Consider the following 23,170-nt stretch of genomic DNA (forward strand, 5'->3'; position numbering starts at 1 on the left):
TCATATGGGAATGTTGGAAGCATCTAGTTGTGACATGATGTAGACTCTGGATGGTTTCTATTTAGGGTGTTAATTGACATAGATGATGTTGTTACTGTTGTGGATGTTGTAATATATGTGTATGTTAATAAAGTGATGACCCTTTCTCTCTCTCTGTTTTTGTGCATCAGCAGGTGAAGGAGATTGGGCATAGCCAAGGGGGAAGCTGCTGTCCATGGGACCCGGAGTGCTGAGATCACCAACACAAAGGGATCCAGTGGCCCGGAGGGCGAGCGGAGTGTCACAGGGGAGATAGGATCCACATCTTCATTATTGGAATCCTCTTCCAGTGGACATTCCCTGGCAGTGTTGGACCCATCTGAGACCACCCCAGCACCATCTCAGTCGGCTACCTCCCCTTACAACCACCACCTCCCTGTAGCTCCCCACCCAGCTGGCCTTGCCCACTCACCCAAGAAGGTGGACATTGCCTTTGCCACAGGCACCTCTGCCCCTGTCAGTCCTGCTGCCCTCAGGGAGGAGGCTATTGACCTCCCGCTGTCCATCTCTGTGGGTCAGTCAACCATCGTAAATGCCATCCTGGGACTTGCAACTCAGATCCAACAGAGTAATGTGTTGCTTGAGGACATTCAAAGTGCACTGGCTGGCCTACAGAGATCCTTTCAGGCTCTGGCATTCCACTGACGTCAGCCAGTCACCCTTTGCCATCAGTCCCCCTCCACCTTCCTCTTCCCAATCACAAACCACTATTCCCTGACCCAGCCAAAGGACACAGACAGACAAGCATGTGTTTATCTCAACATCCAAGAGTAGCTCCGTCAATCACAAGCACCGCAAGACACACCAACAGCATGCACACATGCAACATACGCCTGCACACACATTAACAGTCACAACCTGCCCCAACACCCCCACCAACCCCAGCATCAATGACAGTACACCTGACACACCTTCAGACACCACACCAACATTCACAGATCCAGCCACTACACCTATCTTACCTACAGAAACCACCACAGCAGAACCTCAGACATCCACCCGCATCACCACATCTGTAGATACCAAAACCACAAACACCCCTACATGCAGCACATCCTCCATATGTGCATTCACCACCCCAACAGATGCTCACCCACCCACCACGGCATCAGCCTGCACCTTCATCCCATCTTCCCAAAATAAATAAATGCCCACGCTCGCCACACTGTTGGAAAATGGGTTATTGGTAAGGGCAGGTAAGTACCTACACTTAGCAATAGGCCAATAACCTGCACTTAAGTCCAGTTAGGTCTCAGTAAAATAAACCTAGCTCAACCGTTGGTAGCTTGGCAACGAGCGACAAGGCTTAACTTAGGAGACAAAGCGTAAGCATTCAAATATCACAAAACAGTAGATTAAAAATCCAAAATCAATTTACACAAATATATTATATTTTTATCTTTAGAATGACACCAAAGCGAATAAAATCCTATAAGGGGAACCGGAGATTTGAATTCGTAAAGAATTCATGCTTTCTAGCGCTTAGAAGCAACTAGCGCTCAAAGGGTTAATAAAAAAAGTCACACTGGAAAGGAACAAAGTCCAGAGTTCAGGCCACCTATGAGGTAACACTGTCACACTTACTTTCAGAAGTGTTTCTTGATAAAGGAAAGTGGTCCACAACACCTCCCAAGTGTTCAGAGGCTCTGATTTGCCTCTTGGGGGCTGGGACTACAACTCCCACAATCCACCTCCAAATGTCTCAACTTCTGAATCGTCTTCCAGAGGTCCTTTTTGGGTCCTTGAAGTATCCACAACTTTATCCAAGGTTCCAGAAGCTTTGAGTTGCTCCTTGCGAGTTGGGACTACAATTCCCAGAATGCACCTGGTCAGAATCCTCAAATGGCCACTGGCCGCTGGTCAGCTGGGCTCTGCTTGCAGGACTTGATGCAGGGGACTCTGGGCAGCTTGGTACCTGTAGCAAACAGGGAGTCCCTTGAAGCAGGAGAAGTCAGGTGAAGTCCTTCTAGTGGTGAAGCCCAAGTGTGCAGCTGGTGCCGTCCTCCAGAGTGCAGTGTCCAGGTGCAGGTCAGGGGTCCAGCAGTGCAGTCCTTCTTGTCCTGTAGTTCTTCCTTGTTCAAATCTGATAGGGATCTGAGGTGTGGGTGCAGGTCTGACAGTTTTATCCCTGCTCCTGGGGGAAAAACAGGGGAGTCTTGGTTCTCCAATCAGGTGCAGGGTCCTTCCCCTGTGATGATCACTTCCTGGGAAGTGTGGCAAAAATCAATCCAAGGCAGCAACGTTCCTCAAAAATACATCATGGCTGAAAGAGGTTTTTGGAGGTTACATCTGGCTGAGCCCACCCACTGGTGTGGCTAAAAATCCTAAACACACCCCTCTCCTGCCCTCTCCTAATCTAATCAAGGGGGGAGCTAATTGTCTGGGTTTGCAGGATATGAGGGTGTTGCTGGGTTGCTCCAAATGTCCTTCTCTGCCTTTGAAGACCAGTTTGGCAGCCCTCCCCCCATCCTGCTTCCCCATCTGCTGAGGGGAGGCCACTTCACACCTGATCAAGGCAGCCTGTCCACTTCCTGGTTAACAATTTGTGAACGCTCAATTGTGGTAAAGAATAGAACAGGAAGACATTTAGGGACATATTTATACTCTGTTTGCGCCGTATTTGCGTCGTTTTTTTTACGCAAATTCGACGCAAAGCGAACTCCATATTTATACTCTGGCGTGAGACGCGTCTAGCGCCAAAGTTCATGGAGTTTGCGTAATTTTTTTGCGTGGACACCTACCTAGCGTTAATGATATGCAAGGTAGGCGTTCCCGTCTAAAAAATGACTCCCAGGCCTGTGCGCCTTATTTACACTCTTGTGCAAAAATGACACACGGGAGTGGGCGGGTCAAATAAAATGACATCTACCAGCGTTAGCGTCATTTTTTAACGCCTGCTCAGGGCAGGCGTTAAGGGACCTGTGGTCTCGGAAGGAGCCCACAGGTGCCCTCCCATGCCCCCAGGGACACCCCCTGCCACCCTTGCCCACCCCAGGAGGACGCCCAAGGATGGAGGGACCCACCCCTGGGACATTAAGGTAAGTGCTGGTAAGTATTTTTTTTGTATTTTTTGTGGCATAGGGGGGGCCTGATTTGGGCCCCCCTACATGCCACTATGCCCAATGACCATGCCCAGGGGACAAAAGTCCCCTGGGCATGGCCATTGGGCAAGGGGGCATGACTCCTGTCTTTGCTAAGACAGGAGTCATGTTAATGGCGTCTGGGCGTCAAAACAAAATGGCGCAAATCGGGATGAGGCGATAATTTTGCCTCAGCCTGACTGGCCCCATTTTTTGACGCCCAAGCTCCATTTTCCCCTACGCCGGCGCTGCCTGGTGTGTGTCATTTTTTTTTACGCACACCACTCCGCAGCGCCGGCTAACGCCGGCTAACGTCATTGAATAAATACGGCGCCCGCATGGCGCTTCAGAATGGCGTTAGCCGGCGTTACATTTTTTGACGCACAACTGCGTTGGCGCAGTTGTGCGGCGAAAAGTATAAATATGGCCCTTAGCCTTGCAGGTAATTTAGCCACAGTTTATAAAATGAGATTATTCCCATTTTTTACAGATGTGTGGTGCAAAGTTTCAAAATTTCCATTACTCTTTATTTTAATTCCAGGGCATTGTAATTTAATACAAGATGTTGGACATTTGGACAATGTCTTATATTTGGTGCCATCTAGAAAATTAAGACAAATGTATATATATAGGAAAAAAGCAGATCTGTCCTTTTCAATACTGAAAACATTTTTTTGCCAGTAGTTACATGATCAGGAGCAATTCTAATCCTCTGTTACAAACATAACATTGAAGACAACCTTTTAGCAAGGTTTGGGGTTCCCCTAATGTTTACCCACCTGTATTGTAACAAGTTAGACAAATTACTAGATTGTGAATTGTGTAGTTCTATTTGAGAATATTGGATAAGTTGTAGACAAAATAAAGAAATCAGAACATGATTGGACACCATCAGCATTTGTGATTGTGTTTTAAAAGAATACAAATGTCTTCTACTTACAGCAATTAATTAATCAAAAACCCTAGACAGTATTTTAAGTAGGTCTATTGGTTATGAGTAATTTGGCCTTATATGGTCAGTGGGTAATGAAAAATGGAATTTGCTGAATGGACAGTTACATGTTTGCTGAACTTTATGAGACACAAGGATTCTTGGTGATGACAAGGTTTCAATGCTACTTAAGAGATATTGGGCATAATGTAGAGTTTGGCAGATGGGTTACTCTGGCACAAATGTGACGGATATCCTGCCAGTCTTAGAACAAATGCCATCAGGTATAATGTGCTTGTAATCTGGTGGAGGGGTTATCCATCTAATTTTGGATGGAGTAACCATTCCACCGAACTCCAAATCAGGCCCATAGTGTCACGACTCGCGTGCTGCTTACGCCTGGAATCCGCAGATCGAGTGGCGTGGGTCTTGAGTGTTCGGCTTTGGCCCAGAAAGGGGAGACTCTTTCTGGTAGCCACGGTGCTGTAGGCAATGGAAACGCCAAGAACAGACCGTGCCCTTCAGAAATAGCGCCAAAGGGAAAAAAAAACTAAAAAGGGGAAAAAACCTCCAAACAGAAAGATTCCTGAAACAAGAACAAAAGAACAGGAATCAACAGAAACAAAATGCAGGTAACACAGAATTGACGAGATCCAGAACTAAAAGGCAAAGAATCAGGAGCGAACACACTATCAGAACAGAAAGTGTTGCAGCGCATGGAAAGGAAGAAAACACATCCCTTAAATACCAAGAAACAGGAAATGACCAACAGGAAGTAAAAGGACACCATCTTAGATAGGGAAAAGTACATAGAACAGAATAAAGTAGGAACCATAGAGAATAGGGAACAAGGAATGCTGGGAAGAAAAAAGTAACATGGGAAGGGGGAAAAAACATAAAGGAAGGTACAACCAATGGCCCAAGAAAAGAAGAAAAGAAAAAGAAGGAAAGAGAACAGGTAAGAGGAGTCAGGGGGCACGAGAAATGCAGAGCACAAAAGCAGAGCGAGGCCCCATGCCAAATCTGGGGCCTCGTAAGGTACATAATAGGCTAGGGGGGCGCCGCGTCCTGTAGACGCGCTGTGCGGCCCGAGCCGAATGTTCGGCTCGCGCCGCACCACGTGGCGCGACACATAGTGACTCATTTCATTTGTATTGGGAAAATTCACACATTACATTATTTTTCTATGTTGTGTATTTATATATAATTTTATTTTAGTTATTAGGACATTATCAAGCTTTTGTTCAAGCCATTGGTTTTGGTGTCCAAAGATCAGAATGAGAAAAAAAGGGATTTCAATGACACAGATTTTGCTTTACCACTGAGAAAGATTTGCAGCCTTGTCCACCTCCAAGCACCACCTTCACACTTGGGGACAATTTAGATTTTATCAGATGGAGAACAGTCCATCGGGATAGCAGAAGAAACATATGAAGCATCTGCCTTCATCACAAACTCCTTGGGGAAGACAGTTGTCTTCATACTTGTGTATAACTCTTGCAGAATATCAAAGGGCACCTGGCACTCTTTTGTCTAGATCACCTTCTTGGGTTGCTTTTAGAATGTCAGCTTAGTGAGAAGAGCAAGTAAATCCTGTACCCCTTGACAAACATGTAGTAGTACCCTATTAGGCCCTAACATGCTCATAACAGAGTCTGGATTTTGAGAAGATTGTATGCCATAATGGTCTAAATCTACATGGTTGGAATCACAGTACCAGTCCATTCATGGATTATTTTTTCCTCTTGGATTCCAGGGACCACCCCCATCAGACCCTGTTAGATTTAAAAGTAATATATTGTGTGTCCCTATAATAGATAGTCATCCAGGGCCATCCAGAAATTATAGCTTCACACAGTGTGGGCTTGATAACTGAATTCCTTTGAGCAACTATGGTATTTTCAGCATAGAAAAAGCTGATAGACAGGAACCCTCCAAAAAACGAATAGGGAAATATTATATGTTCTCATCAAATGCCCCTTAAACATCCAGTGTTCATGCTACCCATTGCACAATGGAGTAGATGTGAGTGACACACTAAAATGTGTTTCAAATATGGATGATGTGACTGTTGTATCTTGAAAATGGTATAAAAAGAAGCCAACACGATACATAGGATATTTCAATATCTGCTCCTCGGTCAGACATGTATAATGACTAATGTTAGAAATGGGGTCTTTGGTTGGCAGTCAGGTTACCCCCTGTCCAAGCAAGGACCCTCACTCTAGTCAGGGTAATGGAGAAACACACTTAGATAACCTTTGCTTACCCCCCTTGGTAGCTTGGCACAAGCAGTCAGGCTTATCTCAGAAGCAATGTGTAAAGTAGTTGACCCAACACACAGTAATAAAGTGAAAACACTACAACATGGACACCACACCTGTTTAGAAAAATAGGTAATTTTTATGTAAATTAAACAAGACCAAAACAATAAACATCCAACATACACCAGTTAAAATAAGAATTTTCAACACAATAAGAGTCTAAACCCACAGAAAACAATAGAAATGATGATTTTGCACAAAGTACCTGGTTATCATCAAAAATAAAGTAGCATGGGCGAATGTGTGTCAGAAAAGGCAGTGATGCGTTGATTCCTTCCCGCAAGGGAGGCAGTGCGTTGTTTCTTTTCCGGTTGAGTCGGTGATGATTTGTTTTTCTCCCTCACTAGATAGCGATGCATCAATTTCCGGATGTGGCACCTCGGATCCACACAGTCGAGTTGACTTTGATGCCCACGGACGATGCATGTAAAATACTGTCACACGGTGTTAGAAAACCACGCTGCGTGGGCTTGCATCATTATCAGCAGCCGCAAGCAGGTGTTACATGTTGTTTGTCCAGCCACGATGCATTGATCTCCCAGCCACGATGTAGGTGGAGCATCAATTTTAGCTGAGAACCTGGAGGCGCGTTGTTTGTCAGCCGAGTTGTAGATGGTGCATCGAAAATTTCCCTGCATGGCTTTGTGTGCGTGGATTTTCAGCTCATGTCTGCCAACTTCACCTTTCAAGGGCCCAGGGACTGGAAAGGGCACCACTTGGCCTGGCACGAGTCTCAGCAGAGAGTCCAGATGTTAGCAGAGGACGTTTTTGATGGCCCTGAGACTTCAAAACAGGAGGCAAGCTCAGTTCAAGTCCTTGGAGATTCTTCACAAGCAGGAATATACCACAAAGCCCAGACATTGTCCCGTTTCACAGGCTGAAGCAGCAACTTTTAGGATAGCCCAACACAGCACAGGGGCAGCACTTCTCAGTTCTTCAGCTCTTCTCCTTTGCAGAGGTTCATCTTGGTTTCAAAAGTGATCTTATTTTCAGGGGATTTGGGTTCAATACTTATACCCCTTTCTGCCTTTGAAGTAGGCCCATTTCAAAGGAAAGTTTCTGTTGTTCACAAGATCCTGCCTTGGGCAGGCCAGGCCCCAGACACACACCAGGGGGTTGGAGACAGCATTGTGAGAGGGCAGACACAGCCTATTCTGGTGTAAGTGACCACTCCTCCTTCCACTCTAACACAGAAGTCTTATTAGGATAGGCAGGCTACACCCCAGGTCCCTTTGTCTCACTGTCTAGAGGGTATTCATAAATAGCCCTACTGTCAAACTGACCCAGTCAGGCAATCCACAAATAGGCAGAGTCACGGAATTGTGAGAAAGAAAATGCCTACTTTCTTAAAGTGGCATTTTCAAACTAACAATCTAAAAATGAACTTCACTAAAAGATGTATTTTTAAATTGTGTGTTCGGAGACCCTAAACTCTAAATGTCTATCTGCTCTCAAAGGGAATCTGTAGTTTAAAGGTATTTAAAGGCAACCCCCTTGTTAACCCTTGCGATAGATAGGTCTTGCAACACTGAAGACTGCATTTAGCAGTATTTCACTGTTAGGGCATGTAACACACAGCAGTGCATGTCCCACATTTCATAATACACTGTACTCTGCACATGGGGCTACCTAGGGCCTACCTTAGGGGTGCCATACATGTATAAAAAAGGAAGGTTTAGGCCTTGCAAGTGGGTACACTTGCCAAGTCGAAATGGCAGTAGAGGACTGCACACACAGACACTGCAGTGGCAGGTCTGAGACAGGTTTACAGGCCTACTCATGTGAGTGGCACAACCAGTACTGTAGGCCCAATAGTAGCATTTGATTTACAGTACGTAGGAATCTCTAGTGCACCTTACTAGGGACTTACTAGTAAATCAAATATGCCAATCATCAGTGCAATTTACACATAGAGCATATGCACTTTAGCACTAGTTAGCAGTGGTAAAGTGCCCAGAGTCCTGAAGCCAACAAAAACTGGTCAGAAAAAATAGAAGGAAGGAGAAAAAAAGATTGGCGATGCCCCTGCAAAAAGGGCCAAGTCCAACAGCCATCACATGATAGTACCATGTAAGTGGTAAATGTAATGCACATGATTTTAAGGTGTACCATGATGAAGAAAAATATTTTTGAATATGTGTGATATAGCCAACGTGATTACAAGCGCATTTTGTACTCTCTGGGCTGTCTAAAAGCATGAGATGATTGTCCTGAGGAAGCCTAAACAATAGGCCAAAATGTGCCAACAGACTCTGGAAGAAAGGTTTACATTCAGCACAAAATCAGGAATTTATTTAAGTAGACAGTACAAAAGTGGAGACCATTATACTTAAATAGGCCTCAAGAAAGAGACAGCTTAAGATACTCTGTGAGTGTATCATGACATTTAATAGTTTAGGATAAAAATATTGAAATAGAAACGCAAATACTGTACATCTGTGCAGGGATTGCATATGTTTTGAAACAAGATATGCTTTTATGCACTATTTGATTCAACCCTGCAGATACATTTCCATAAAGACAAATTTTCATAGCACTTGTTTTTGAAAAGAGTTCAAAGGCAATCCGTGAGAAGAAATGCTGTTTGTTGGGCTGCCACGCCAGAGTCAATGCACTCCAGGTTCGCATTTTTTTGTTGCAAATGCCCTGCTACACCCTGGATGGCATTCAGTATGGTTGACTGCCCAACAGAGAGGGATCTCAGGAGGTCAATAGCCTCCTAACTGAGGGCAGCAGGGCTGACTGGGGCAGGGCCTGAGGTGCCTGGGGAGAAAGAGATGCCCACCCTCCTGGGTTAGCGTGCACGGGAAACACGCTGAGGGGCTGCTGGGAGGGCGGTGCTGGTAGAGGGGGTGGCGGCTGTACCTGTTGTTGCGGTGGGCACAGAGGTGTCTGCCACCGCTAGAGAGCTTCCATCGGAGGAGGAGTTGCTGTCTGTGGTCTCCCCTCCTGTCCCCCCTCATGATGATCCTCTCGCCCTCTGTCCCACTGGTGCCCTCACCCTCAGTGGATTCGGCATCATGGGCCATGTGAGATGCAGCTCCCTCCATCGCCGATGCCTCTGCCCCTCCGCCAGATGATGCTAATGCACACAAGGACAGGGTGAAAAAACAAAAAGCGAGGGAGAGAAAGGATACACTTGCTCAATGCCAGCAACAACACTACTGTTGGTGTACACAACATACGGGGATCAGCCCTATGCACTAGGCCATGCCCAACCATTTACTAAGACAATCACCATGGGTTCAATGCCTACCGCCATTAGCTGCACCCCTGAAACCCACAGGACCCTGCCCAGCAGTAGATGGACACCAACACTATTAAGGTAGGAGTGATTCTGAGCCTGCCCAACAAGGGACCTACCCTGTCATGTTCACCCTGCCAAAGGGCACCCACAGCCCAAAATCACCCACCCAGGTACCTCCTAACGCATGCAAAGTCAGGTTTCAGAATCAGTACTCACCCCTTTGTGGCTGATGTGATGCCTTCAAGCGACCATCCAACTCCGGATAGGCCACCACGGGGATGCGGAACATAAGGGGGGTCATGGTACGATGGGAACCTCTTCCTCGTTGGGAGGCCAGGCCCAGCTGATGCCTCCGCCGTCTTCTTTGCCCAGCGGCGCAGGTCCTCCCACCTCTTGCAGCAGTGGGTGCTCCGCTTGTCAAAGACCCCCAGGGTCCGCACCTCCTTGGCGATGACACACCAAATACCCTTCTTCTGGTGAGCGCTGACCTGCAGAGAAAAGACAGCAGAAAAGGGAATTATTCATCCGTCCGGACCGTCATACTCTTTGCCCACCAGATCCCACACATCCCATGACGCACATACATTGACCACCTTACATGCTGCACTCTGGCCAGGACCCCTCTGCCCCCCCATACATGTGGCTTACACCCTCAGCAGTCCACACATTCATGACCCACTCATCATGCTCACAGCGTACTCACCTGTTTGTCTGGAGGACCGTAAAGAAATGAGTACGGGGTAGGAACCCATCCACCAGTTTCTCCAACTCCTCCGCAGTGAAGGCAGGGGCCCCTTCCCCAGACACATGAGCCATTGTCGCTTCCAGACACAGGTCACAGCAGCACTTGCAGTGTAGGTCCTCTCCTGTTGAAGGCCAGGTAGCAAATGAATGATTAGATAGAAAATGGTGATGAAGTCCGCGGCGGTGCTCACTGTCACCACCGGCGTACATCGCCATTGGCTCCTGGAACCCATAGGGCTCAATGATACCCAATGCGAGTTTGCATAACTTTGTGCGGCGGTCATCGACCGCATACTGCAACGGAGCACAACGCCAGCACAATGACCTCATTTCATACTGATTCTGTAAAGTCAACAATTCATCATTAGTGTAATATGAATGTGAATATGACCCTCTGCTTACCGTTCTCATCAAATAGGCTTCAACCGCTGAGGCAGAATATGAGATGGTGGCATCCTCCACTGTACAGACCCCTGGTGGACCTAGCGACAATGGAGGACAGACACATCATCATTAGCTACAGACTTGATCATGCCACAATCCAAGAACTGCGTGCCCAATTGGAGCCAGACCTGATGTCTGCTAACCGCAAACCCACAGGTATCCCCCCACTGCAGTGCAGGTCCTGTCAGTGCTCCATTTCCTGGCAAGTGGTTCCTCCCAAACAACAGTGGCCATGGCATCAGGGATGTCTCAGCCAATGTTATCTAACGAGTTGACCAGAGTGTTGTCTGCCCTCCTAAAAAACATGCACAGCTACATTGAGTTCCCCCAGGTGGAGGATTTGGGCACAGTGAAAGCTGAAATTTTTGCCCTGGGACATATCCCCAACATCAGTGGTGCCATTGATAGTACACATGTGGCATTTGCCCCCCCCGGAGAAATTAACAAGTTTACAGGAATAGAAAAAGCTATCACTCAATGAATGTGCAGATGGTGTGTTTGGCGGACCAGTACATCTCCCGTGTGAATGGCAAATTTCCTGGCTCTGTGCATGACGCCGATATTTTGAGGAATAGCAACATCCCATATGTGATGGGCCAACTCCAGAGGCACCGGGTGTGGCTAATAGATGAGCCCAAGGTCCCCACACAGTATGAGTAGGTGTCTGGGTATGGGGTTGTCCCTAATAATTAGTGTGTGTCTAATAGTTGTACCTCGATATTTGCAGGTGACTCTGGTTACCCCAACCTCTCATGGCTACTGATCCCAGTGAGGTATGCCAGGACAAGGGCAGAGGAACGTTAAAATTAGGCATATGGGTGTACAAGGAGGATTATAAAAAAAACCTTCAGCCTCCTGAAGGCCAGGTTTCGGTGCCTCCATCTGACAGGTGGATCCTTGTACTACTCACCCAAGAAAGTGTGCCAGATCATCGCTGTACGTTGCATGTTGCACAACCTGGCCTTGAGACGCCAGGTGCTTTTTATGCAGGAAGATGAGCCGGGAGATGGTCTTGTGGCAGCGGTGGAGCAGGTGGACAGTGAGGAAGAAGAGGCAGAGGAAGAAGATGTTGACAACAGAACCAATATTATTTGGCAGTACTTCCAGTGACACACAGGTAAGACATGTTAACTTCACTTAACATTTCAGTTATCTGTTGGACATTGTACAAGGCAGCCTGTTTCCCTATGTCTATGGCCACTGACTGTACCCTTTGGCATCTCCATTTTCAGATCTCTGTGCCCCACTGTGGCTCCTGCTTTGTGTACTGCTGCCCACCAGAGTTCATCCTAAAGTGTATTTAACTGAATTTTTGAGTTGCAATGCTTTGATAATGTTGTACTAATACATATTTGAATCATTTGACAAACTCCAGATTGGTATTTGTTCCAAGTGTGTTTATTTAGGTGCTCATAAGTAGAGGGGGTGGTGCAAGGGGCTGGGCAGATGGTGGAAGGAAGTTCAGGGTAGAGTCCAGTCTCTTGGTATCTCAGGTGCATTGTCCAAAAGGGCATAGGAAGGGGAGTAATGGCAGTTCAAGGTGGACAGGGTGACAGTGTGGGACAGAAGGGTGACAATCAAGAGAGTCTTATTTCCTGGCGGGGGTATTGGCAATGTTCTCTGTCTTCTGCCTGGATCGTTCTGCAGGGGGTGAGATGCTGATGGCCTGTTGGTCTTGTGGTGGGGCCTCCTGTCCACTAGCTCCGGCGGAGGTGGAAGGCTGTTCATCAGTTTGGCTAGTGTCAGGTGCCCGTTGTTGTGCCACTGCCTCCCTCATGGTCTTGCCCATGTATGCCAGCACCCCTGCAATGGTGACCAGGATGGTGTACATGTTTGTTAGGTCATCCCTGATCCCCAGGTACTGTCCCTCCTGCAGCCACTGGGTCTCCTGCAGCTTGGCCATTATCTGGCCCATCGTCTCCTGGGAATGGTGGTATGCTCCCAGGATGTTGAAGAGCGCCTCGTGGAGAGTGGGTTCCCTGGGCCTGTCCTCCCCCTGTCGCACAGCAGTCCTCCCAGCTTCCCTGTTGTCCTATGCCTCAGTCCCCTGAACCGAGTGCCCACTGCCACTGACCACAGGTCCCTGGTCATCCTGGATTTGTGGGGTTGCCTGGGGTCCCTGTAGTGGTGGACACACTTCTGATTGACGTGTCCTGGGGACAGTGGTATGGGCCCGCTGGGTGGGTGCTGTGGTGGTATTTCCTGAGGGGGGAGGCACTGAGGTGTGTTGAGACTGTGGCAGGAGAACCGACTGTCCAGAGGTCCTGGATGGGCCAGGTTGGTCATTGAGATCCAAGTGTGCAGAGCTGCTGCTGTCCCTGTGGGCCTCTTCTGTGGGGGGACTGAATGTAACTGGCACCTCCTCTCCAGTGACGTTGAGTATGGGTCCTGTGGTGATGCTAATGCAGTGTTATTGTATCTGCGTGGGCCATATTGTGCATGGGTGTGTTTCCCTCTCTGATTGTGAGTTCCCTATCAGCTTGGACTTGTGTGAGTGGTGATTTACTGGGCATGCTGTGGTGATGGATCTCCATGCAGGTCTGTGATGGAGGCTATGCATTGGTGTTGCATGCAGGGCTTGGTATTGGGATGGGTGGGTTGTGATGGTGGGGTATATGTGAGGTGATGGAGTGATGGGAGTGAGGGTACGGGTGGAGGTATGTGATGGCATGCAAGTAGGGGGGTGATAGTAATAGAGATTTGACTTACCAGAGTGCAGCCCTCCTGTTACTCCTACGAGGCCCTCAGGATGCATTATTGCCAAGACTTGCTCCTCCCATGTTGTTAGTTGTGGGGGAGGAGGTGGGGGTCCACCGCCAGTCCTCTGTACTGCTACCTGGTGTCTTGTAACCACAGAACGCACCTTCCCCCGTAGGTCGTTCCACCTCTTCCTGATGTCATCCCTTGTTCTGGGGTGCTGTCCCACGGCGTTGACCTTGTCCATGATTCTCCACCATAGCTCCATCTTCCTAGCTATTGAAGTCTGCTGCACCTGTGATCCAAAAAGCTGTTGCTCTAACCCGATGATTTCCTCCACCATTACCCTTAGCTCCTCCTCAGAAAAACTGGGGTGTCTTTGGCGTGGCATGGATGTGGTGCAAGTGATATGTGTGAGGATGTGTGGGGTGATGTGTTGTGGTGTATGCGTGGATGGTGTATGGGTGATGGTGTTCTGTGCCTCTGATTGAGTGGGTGCTCCTGCCTTGTCTCTCTGTGTGTGCTATTGTTTTTTTCACTCTAAGGGGTTCTGGGTAATGTGAGTGTGTGTTTTGTAGTGGTGTGAGTGTGTGGGTGTGATGTGTGTATATGTGTCAGGTGTGTGTAGTTTGAATTGTCCAATGAGGTAGTGATTTGCAAATGTGTGTGTATTTTGAGTGCGGCGGTGTGTACCGCCAATGGTTTACCGCGATTCAAAGACTGCCACGGTGATTCGTGGGTCATGATACTGTGGGCGTATTCCTGTTGGTGTAACAGTGTGGGTTTTGCTTATCACTGACCTTTGGTGTGGCGGACTTGTGTGGGTGTCTGTATAGTGGCGGATTTCTCAGTGTGGGTTAATACTCGCAGCGGAATACCTCCACAGTCACGGTATATTGGAAGCCGTCAGCACGGCGGTAGGTGTCATTTACCCCCAGGGTTGTAATGAGGGCCTTTATGTGATCTGCAAAGTCAGCTTAAGAGCTCTCTGATCCTGAGTACCAATCAGCTACCTCATACAGTACATCCAGGACAAACATATTCTCTCCTATAGGCTCTGGGTCCTCCGCTCAGGGTTACATGCTTCTAGGAGAGTGGAAATTTCTGTGATTACTACAGCATATGTATTTCCCCTATTTTTGTTTTGTAGAAACCTGATCTAATTCAAAAGGCTATAAGCCCTCCTCCAACATCTCAGAATGTAATCAGGGTTCAGCATATTCCAGGCAGGGTGCTCTAATCCTCTCCCTTGCACATACAAAAACAAATATGGCATGGCTTAATTCTGCTTTCCCGAGACCAGTGACACTATCTCATTCTACTCCAAAGAAACCATCATCACAGGATGGCAGCTTGCTTGACCGTCAGAATTCACCACATGGTGGCACATTTTTGCAATAATCTACTCTGATGACCCCAGGTGACCCCTGACAGTAGTCATACTGATTCCTGTGTCTCTTAAGCCTTAACCTGCTTTTTTGCTGTGTTGTCCATTGCCTACTTTTTGGTGTTATAAAGCATAATGAGTTATTTGTTTATCTTTTTCCTCAGCAAAAGAAACTAGGGTCAGAGCCCTGTCCAGAGATAATCATTCCACCCAGCTTTCAGAATAGGCTATGAGGCTCCTTCCCCTGATACCTGCCCCCTCCTGCCTAGAAGTGGATTGAGACTCTCCATCATTTGTTGGTCATTTCAGCCCTTTTACAGAACTCCTTCTTAATATCCTTGATCACATCTCCTTCTGTTTTTGAGTGTCAGGGCCACCTTTTTTCTGATTCCCTTAGGTGCCTTATTGGACACTACGGTGCAGAACCAGAAGCTACCCCTTTCTATGCTCTTTAGTATCACTGAACTCAGATGCTGACACAACCTCATAAAAGATTGTTTCAAAATGTGATCTTGCAAAAAAACAAAATTATGCAGCCCACTGTAGCGGTTAGTTTGTTGCCCATCACCTGGTCTTTTATAGATTTTGGTGCCCCATCTACCAACATTTCCCAATCCATCTGAGAATTATTATGGGTCTCAGGAGTGAAACCAAACTTGCAACTCTATTCACCATTGGTTAATGAACCGGTATCTGTACCGAACCATTTAGTATAGTAGCCGCCCCCAGCGTAGATATATAGGCCCACACTTTAGCTGCCCATTTCATAATACCTATCAAATGCATTTTCATGACAATCTCTTCATCACCAATCCACCAGTCAATATCATCATCAGTGACATTGCTAAGGACAATAGCCTTCAGAGGCTACTGCATGAATGACCCCTTCCTTGGTACGTAATATTTGCTACCACTTTTCTCACTGTACTGTGAAGCCCTTGTGGATCTCAAGTTCCTCATGCCGTGGCTCATCTTAAGTTCTTCTGATCCTCCAAGGTCAAGCTCCTCTCATCTACTTTAGGGTTGCTGCTACCTGCTTCTCTACAGAAGACCAGGGCAATAGATGCCTTTTCTACTTAGCTGAGAATCTCAATTCTTTAAGGGCAACAGCTATCATTTTCACTTCCAAAGCCTTAGGTGCCTTCTCCTCAACTACTAGGGTGACCTTTTTCTCCTGCAGGATGAGAGAAATCAGTTGCAATGTTAAGTTACTGGCAGTTTTCTTCTCCTTATGTGCCAATCTGCAAGCTTTCTGTTCTGATACAGATAAACTGTTAGAGAACAAAATGCTCCTGGGCTTAGACAACATCGATACAGCTGCTCCTTGAGGTATGTTTTCCCTCTGTACTAATGCCACATCAATTTCTTCATCCTCGTTCTCCTGTGAAGTGATTTGTCGCTAGTGGGTCCCTTGCTAAGACATAAGAGTCATCTAATAATCCTTCTTTTTGGAATTATGACAAGCTCAACCTCGTCTACATTGTACATGATCTTCAATTCCACAGAGTATGAGAAAGTAGATGGATCAACCTCTATGCTCAAAATTAAATAATTAGGGTGTCTAAAAAAGTGATAAACATTGACATTTGAAAAATATGACGATCAAAAATTGATTCAACACTTCTTACTAATTTGACATCAAAAGTAAATAGCTGTCTCTAAATCTGGAAAGGGGTATTTAATTTCCCAATTGGTAAAATCTTGAAGGTAACTCCTGAACAAAATCTTACTTGAATTCTGACCAGAAATATCAGGAAGTATATCACTAGTTTGGGAACAGGGGGCCATATTGTTTTATTAAACACACTCTGTTTAGGGCTCAACATACTTCTCACAGAATCTCTCCTTGGAAATGGTTACCTGGAGATAAGAATGTTTAAAGCTTTAAGTTAAAAGCACTGAGGAAAAGTAAAATTGCAATTAAAAATATATTTCAGCTGACCAGGACAAAGACAGGATTTAAGGCCGATCACGATGCTGCAAAAGTCCGGTAAGCAAAGCAGATCACACTGGCAAATATTTTTACATTGGGGTTCATTAGAGAGCAAACATTATTAATAAAATTATGAATAGACAAATCTTATAATTAACGTCTACTAAAATAGCTTAATTAGAGAAATGTGTGTTAGAAAAATAAAAAGTGCATGTTTGAAATGTGATTGACATGGTGTCCACCACCTTAAGTTCTATGTGAAATAATACATAACTTTGAAAATCTATTTTGATGAATCATAACCATTTGTACTGACAAAAGATTATTAATATTGATGAATAAAACTAATGATTTGAGAGTATTATTGATTAAATAAATAATGCACTAAATATGATTATTCATGTTTTAGCATTAGTAAAAGGCCGCTGCTTTAGTGTTTTTCTACCATACATTGATTGAGATGTTATATTTCTTAACTAAAATAAATCTAAGAAATAAATGTGTATTTATTGGCCTCTGCTGGACTTAAGTAGAAGCAGATGAAAGGTCATTGTGCAATGCAAGCTGTATAAAATGTTTCTAGTGTGTTCTGTATTCTGACTGACTTAATTGTTTATAGTTATGTTTCTAACTTGTATGCCTTTCCTTGAGGGAAAAGAAATCGTGTGTTAACATATTTTGTAATTATTTTCCTGTGACTTTGTATTCCACTGGAGTGAAAACAATGGATCCACAGAATGATGCTGGAGAAGAGGATATACAGGATACAAATATGTTAGTTTAAATTTTGTCAATGAAATAACAGCAAATAGAAGAGCTTAGAGTAAACTAATTGTATAATTTTGAGATATGTTAATGTTCTGATTGGTCATAACTTTCTCACCTCATGCTTTAACCAAACATTTTCATTTAACAAGTTTAAATTAATGTTCAGTCACCATTGTTCGTGGGTCATTCTTCTTTGAGATTTTCGTGTATCCTGAGTTCTAGAGATTCCATTACCTTACTATCTGTCCCTTGACATTTCATGTTTCCCAGATAGTCTATTGACATTCTGGTACCTTAGTAGTTTATGCCTGTTTAATTCTGAACTTATGCTTAGATGGTTTAGTGTATATTTTAGTCCAAATTCTAAACCATCACCCCTACCCTTATTCCTGTTACTGTCCTGATGTTGCTGTCCCACAAACGAAGTAGACAATGTTGCTGACTACCGTAGTGATTTGGTAAATGTATTATCTGTGAACTGTCATTTGTCTTTTGTTTTTCAGGTACCAGCTGCACATGCGTATTTGCTGCTGCTTATTTTTGATAGTGTCATAGTTTAGATGTTTTCTAAATGTGTGTTACTAAAACTTTTACATGAAGCCCAACATTTTGATTCTAATTAGTGGTTAGTAGGGCTTTACTCACATGCTCATGAAACGTTGTTTATATTTTTGTCTTATTATTATCAGATGTATTCAATTTTTCTTGCCCAGATCTTGTTGCTATGATTTTGTGTAATAACCATTGAAATAATTTGACTTTTTGCATTGATTAAACTTAGATATATTCGGCATTCAAATCAGCCTTTATTTTTTTTCTATATGTATCATTTGCGTTTGAGAATTATTTTCGTGACTTTAACATTGTTAATATAGGGAAATAATGATTAACTTCTTAATAAACTGGTGTGGTCATTGAAGATGGATTGGTTTCATATATTATATGTGATGTCTAGGACGTATTCCTAATTACATTTTTTCTAAAACATGGTACGGTTCATCGACCTAGTGTATGAAATCCACTATCAAGTCTCTTGTGACTAAATATAGCTAGGGTTTCTCTGCGTCAACAGTTTTGGTAGCAGAGGATGGTAACGTATGTTTTTGATGATGCCATTGCTTGCGTCATAAATTGTGAAAATTAATTGGTGTGTTTTGATTATTATTTTTGAAAATGTTATTCAAATTTGATAAAATGAGTTGCTAAATGCCTAAAGTGACTTTCCCCAGTCCTTGGAGGTTCCCTGGGTTGGTAATGGATGTTCTCAGTGTTCTGTTGTTAGATTGAGTGAGTAGAATATGCGCGTGCACAGCTTTAGCTAATTTGCAGTTGACTGAGTTATTTGTGAGATTTTAGGGAGTGGGCGTACTCCAGAAGAAGAAAATAATGTTAAAGAGAGAATTGGCGTACTCTGAAGTATGAAGGCGAACTTTACATGTGTGTGGTGCTTGGTGCTCGGAAAAATTGTCCATGTGGTTGTTGATAAGAACGGACCTAACAAGAGAGGTCTAAGACTCCAGAGTATATTGAAAGGTGTAATGATACATTTGTTTTTTGTTGTAATTTGTCCATTTAGTAGACCAATCGGGCGTGGTTTGTAAGTTGAGTTTGTGAGTTAAATTGTGTGCTTGGGAATTTTCGACTGAGATTTTGAGAGTTCCAAGTGCACCAGGACTGTCTCCATTGATCAGTTGAGCACAAAATTTGCAGATCAAATTTTGCTCGTGAATCTGGGGAACTGAGAAAAAAGAATAACTGCAACAGCATAAGCCGACAGAGAAATTTAGAAGGTTCCTGAAGTGAAGTGTTACCCTAACCATAGTAGTAGACAAATGTGTTTTTCCTTGATTTGAAGAAGTGCTCACGATTAATTTAGCATTAGGTTTGAGTGTTTTTGAGTTTGGGAGGACAAGCCACAAGACTTTGTCAGCCGCTGTGCGTAAATGTGACGTTAGTTTTGTGACACGCTGGGACAGGTTGGTTAGTGAGCAGGGTTGCGCATGGATTGGTGGACAACCGTGAAGGATAATTGGATGAGAGGGAGTTGAAAAGGACTGTGGGACTGTAGTCACTTCCATTTGAAATAGTAATTGTGAAAAATGAAGTTTTTCAAAGCTTTAAAAAATGCTCTTAGAGAAGATGATTATAACCTAGCAAGCGAAGGAGAAATTTGTCAGAAGGTACTCCGGCACATATCGTAATTGAGGAGAACACTGGAATAAGATCACAAAGAAGGAAGGTTGTTTAGCATTTCCTGGAAAAGGTACATTTAATTTGAGAATTTTGGAGGATTTGAGACAGAAGATGAATGGTCTGTTACCTCCACCAAGACCAGCTCAGTTCTAAGCTGTTGCGATCTGGGAGCTAGTAGCTAGACAGCAACAATCTTTGAAATTTGAGAGGAGAATGAGAAGGGCAGAAAAGTCACTAGCGGAAGCTAGATGGGACAGTGAGCAGTAACAGTAGAGATTTGATACCTTACAAGGGGTTAGATTGTTTCCAGTAATAACAAAAGACAATGAAAATTAGACAAATAAGGTTTCAAAGAAGTCTAAAAAGAGTTCTTTAGCAGTCAAAGAGCAGGCATCAAAAGAGCCTAAAGGGGTTTTGTTTAATGATGATGAATCAGACTATGATGAGTTTATTACGTAGATTTTGAGAAATCACCCACCACCATACGTGGCTCAAGAAGGTTCAGGTACAGAGTGTATCAATCCTACTGCACTGATACCAGCTGTGGAATCACAGAGTTCAGTTCAGAGTGACCATAACACAACTGAGAGTTCTGTATGGGTTAATCCTAATGTGAACAAGAGTTCAGGACAGAGTTCACAGAGCTCGGGACAGACTAGTCCCTAAGTGCAAATACCAATGCAGAGTAGCTTTAATTAGTCAACAGACAATAGTCAGCTACTAGAGATTAATGTTCCTGAGATTTATCTAGATGTTCCGATTGTGAAAACAACTACTAATCTAGTATTGTCTTCTGGTCACAATCCACAGGAGCTGAGATTGATTCGACCACACTGGAATCACTTGAGGCCCTCCTGTGAGGGACAGCCCCCATTTTGAAGACCCCTGTCTTAGAGAGTTACTTGAAGGAGTGCAAATTCGGAGAGCACTAGAAAAATGGAAAGGCAGATAGGTCAAGAAAAGAGAAAGGCAGAGGAAAGGTTAAGGTACTCCTTTTGTAAATATCACACAAACAAAAGAGCTAGTAAATTGTTTGCCAATGAGAGAAACTCCGGGAGAGAATTTTGCACATGTACCCTGGAGCAGAAGTGACATTGTGGGGCATATTTATACTCCGTTTGCGCCGAATTTGCGTCGTTTTTTTCGACGCAAATTCGGCGCAAAACTAACGCCATATTTATACTTTGGCGTTAGACGCGTCTAGCGCCAAAGTATGAGGAATGAGCGTCATTTTTTTGCGTGAACGCCTTCCTTGCGTTAATGAGATGCAAGGTAGGCGTTCCCGTCTACAAAAATGACTGCGACGCAAATGCGTCGTATTTATACTCCCTGGCAAAAATCACGCCCGGGAGTGGGCGGGGCAAAAAACCCCGCATTTGCGCCTCTTTTTAACGCCTGGGTCAGGGCAGGCGTTAAGGGACCTGTGGGCTCAAAATGAGCCCACAGCTGCCCTCCCATGCCCCCAGGGACCCCCCCTGCCACCCTTGCCCACACCAGGAGGACACCCAAGGATGGAGGGACCCATCCCAGGGACATTCAGGTAAGTTCAGGTAAGTATATATATTTTTTTTAAAATATTTTTTTTTGGCATAGGGGGGCCTGATTTGTGCCCCCCTACATGCCACAATGCCCAATGACCATGCCCAGGGGACATAAGTCCCCTGGGCATGGCCATTGGGCAAGGGGGCATGACTCCTGTCTTTACTAAGACAGAAGTCATGTAAATGGCGTCTGGGCGTCGTTAAAAATGGCGCAAATCGGGTTGAGGCGATTTTTTTGCCTCAACCTGACTTGCCCCATTTTAAGACGCCCTAACGCCATTTTCCTCAACGCCGGCGCTGCCTGGTGTACGTGGTTTTTTTCTGCGCACACCAGGCGCTAAACTTTTTGACGCTAAACTGCGTTAGCGCAGTTTAGCGTCAAAAAGTTTAAATACGGGCCTTTGTATTTTACAAATGATCACCCCAGATTGAGAGAGAAACCAGTAGAATGGTATTAGCATACAGATAGGTGTGTGAAACTTGAGAAATGCCTGTGGGAGGACTTGAATCCTCTTTTTGAGATAGTTGTTCTGGAAGATTTGTGGACTGAGTGTAAAAGGAGTGTAGATTGGCCTACAAGTGAACCACAAAGAGATCAGAAGACAGGTGCACATCTCCTGAAGTAATGAAATATTACTATAAGGTCACTGAGTTCCTGAAGACAAGAATTCTGCCGAAAAACATTGATTGGCAAGGCATAGATAGAACAGCTCAAGAAGGGAAAGAATCGATTCATGTGTACTATGAAAAGTTGTTAAAAGTGTTTAAACATTACAGTGGTACAGAAACAATTGAGCTGAAAGACATGCTTCATTTTGTGTTCAGGTTTGTTGAAGGATTGAGACCAGAGATAAGCCAGATGATTAAGAGTCATTTGATTTGTTGCCAAGCAAAACTGATTGAGGAGATATTGCAGTATGCAAAAATACGGTAGTGATGAGACTGAATTGAAACAAAGAAAGTTTAAAGAGAAAGCAATGGTGATGCAGATTACATCTGCACAGACAGGGATTCAAGGACATTTTCAGCAGCCAGGGGGAATAGGTATGTCTCAGAATCAAGGCAGAGGTAGAAGACGTGATGGAATGACACATCTGGTTGTTAATCTAAGTGTGGATTTGAATTCTGTAATGATGCAAGGAGAGCAGCAGGGAAAAAGAATGTTACCTTGTCATGTTTGCGGGGCAGTTGGACATTGGAAAGGGCAGTGCTCAATGCTAAATCAGGGAGGTCTTGTTCAACAGATAAATGGTATCAACGCATTTCAGAGCACTAGATGACCAAGAATGAGAGGTAAAATTCAAAATTTGAAAAATGCTGAAAACATGATGCAGGGTTTCCAAACCTTCCAACAAATGCAGCATGTGCATAATGTACAACCGCAGGTAAAACAAGTACAAATGCCCCAAGTAAGCAGATACAGCCACAATTGCAGATGGTGCATGCACAACAAATTCAAATGTCTAGACAATTACAAGTACTGCAGAGCCCTATGGATCAGCAACAGGTGATGCTTTCTCAGGTGGTCACGAGTCAGAAATTAAACTAGAGTGACAATACAGTACATCAATTTCCTTTACGTAGTGAGAATGAAATAAATGATGTATGGCTGTAGGATAGTTCAGATGAGGAGGAGTATATGATGGCTGCATCCTTAGAAGTGAATCAGAAAGGTCCTTATGTTGAAGGGAAAGTGTCTGGTCACAAAGTTTCTTTTCTGGCTGATACTGGAGCTACATGTTCAACAGTGAGATCTGCAGAGGTTCCAGATATACCCTTATCAGGGAAGACAGTTCAGATTGTAGGAGCTGCCAACAAACATTTGACGAATCCTATTACAGT

This window comes from Pleurodeles waltl, chromosome 2_2 (assembly GCF_031143425.1).
Source record: "Pleurodeles waltl isolate 20211129_DDA chromosome 2_2, aPleWal1.hap1.20221129, whole genome shotgun sequence".
In the NCBI taxonomy this organism is placed as follows: Eukaryota; Metazoa; Chordata; class Amphibia; order Caudata; family Salamandridae; genus Pleurodeles; species Pleurodeles waltl.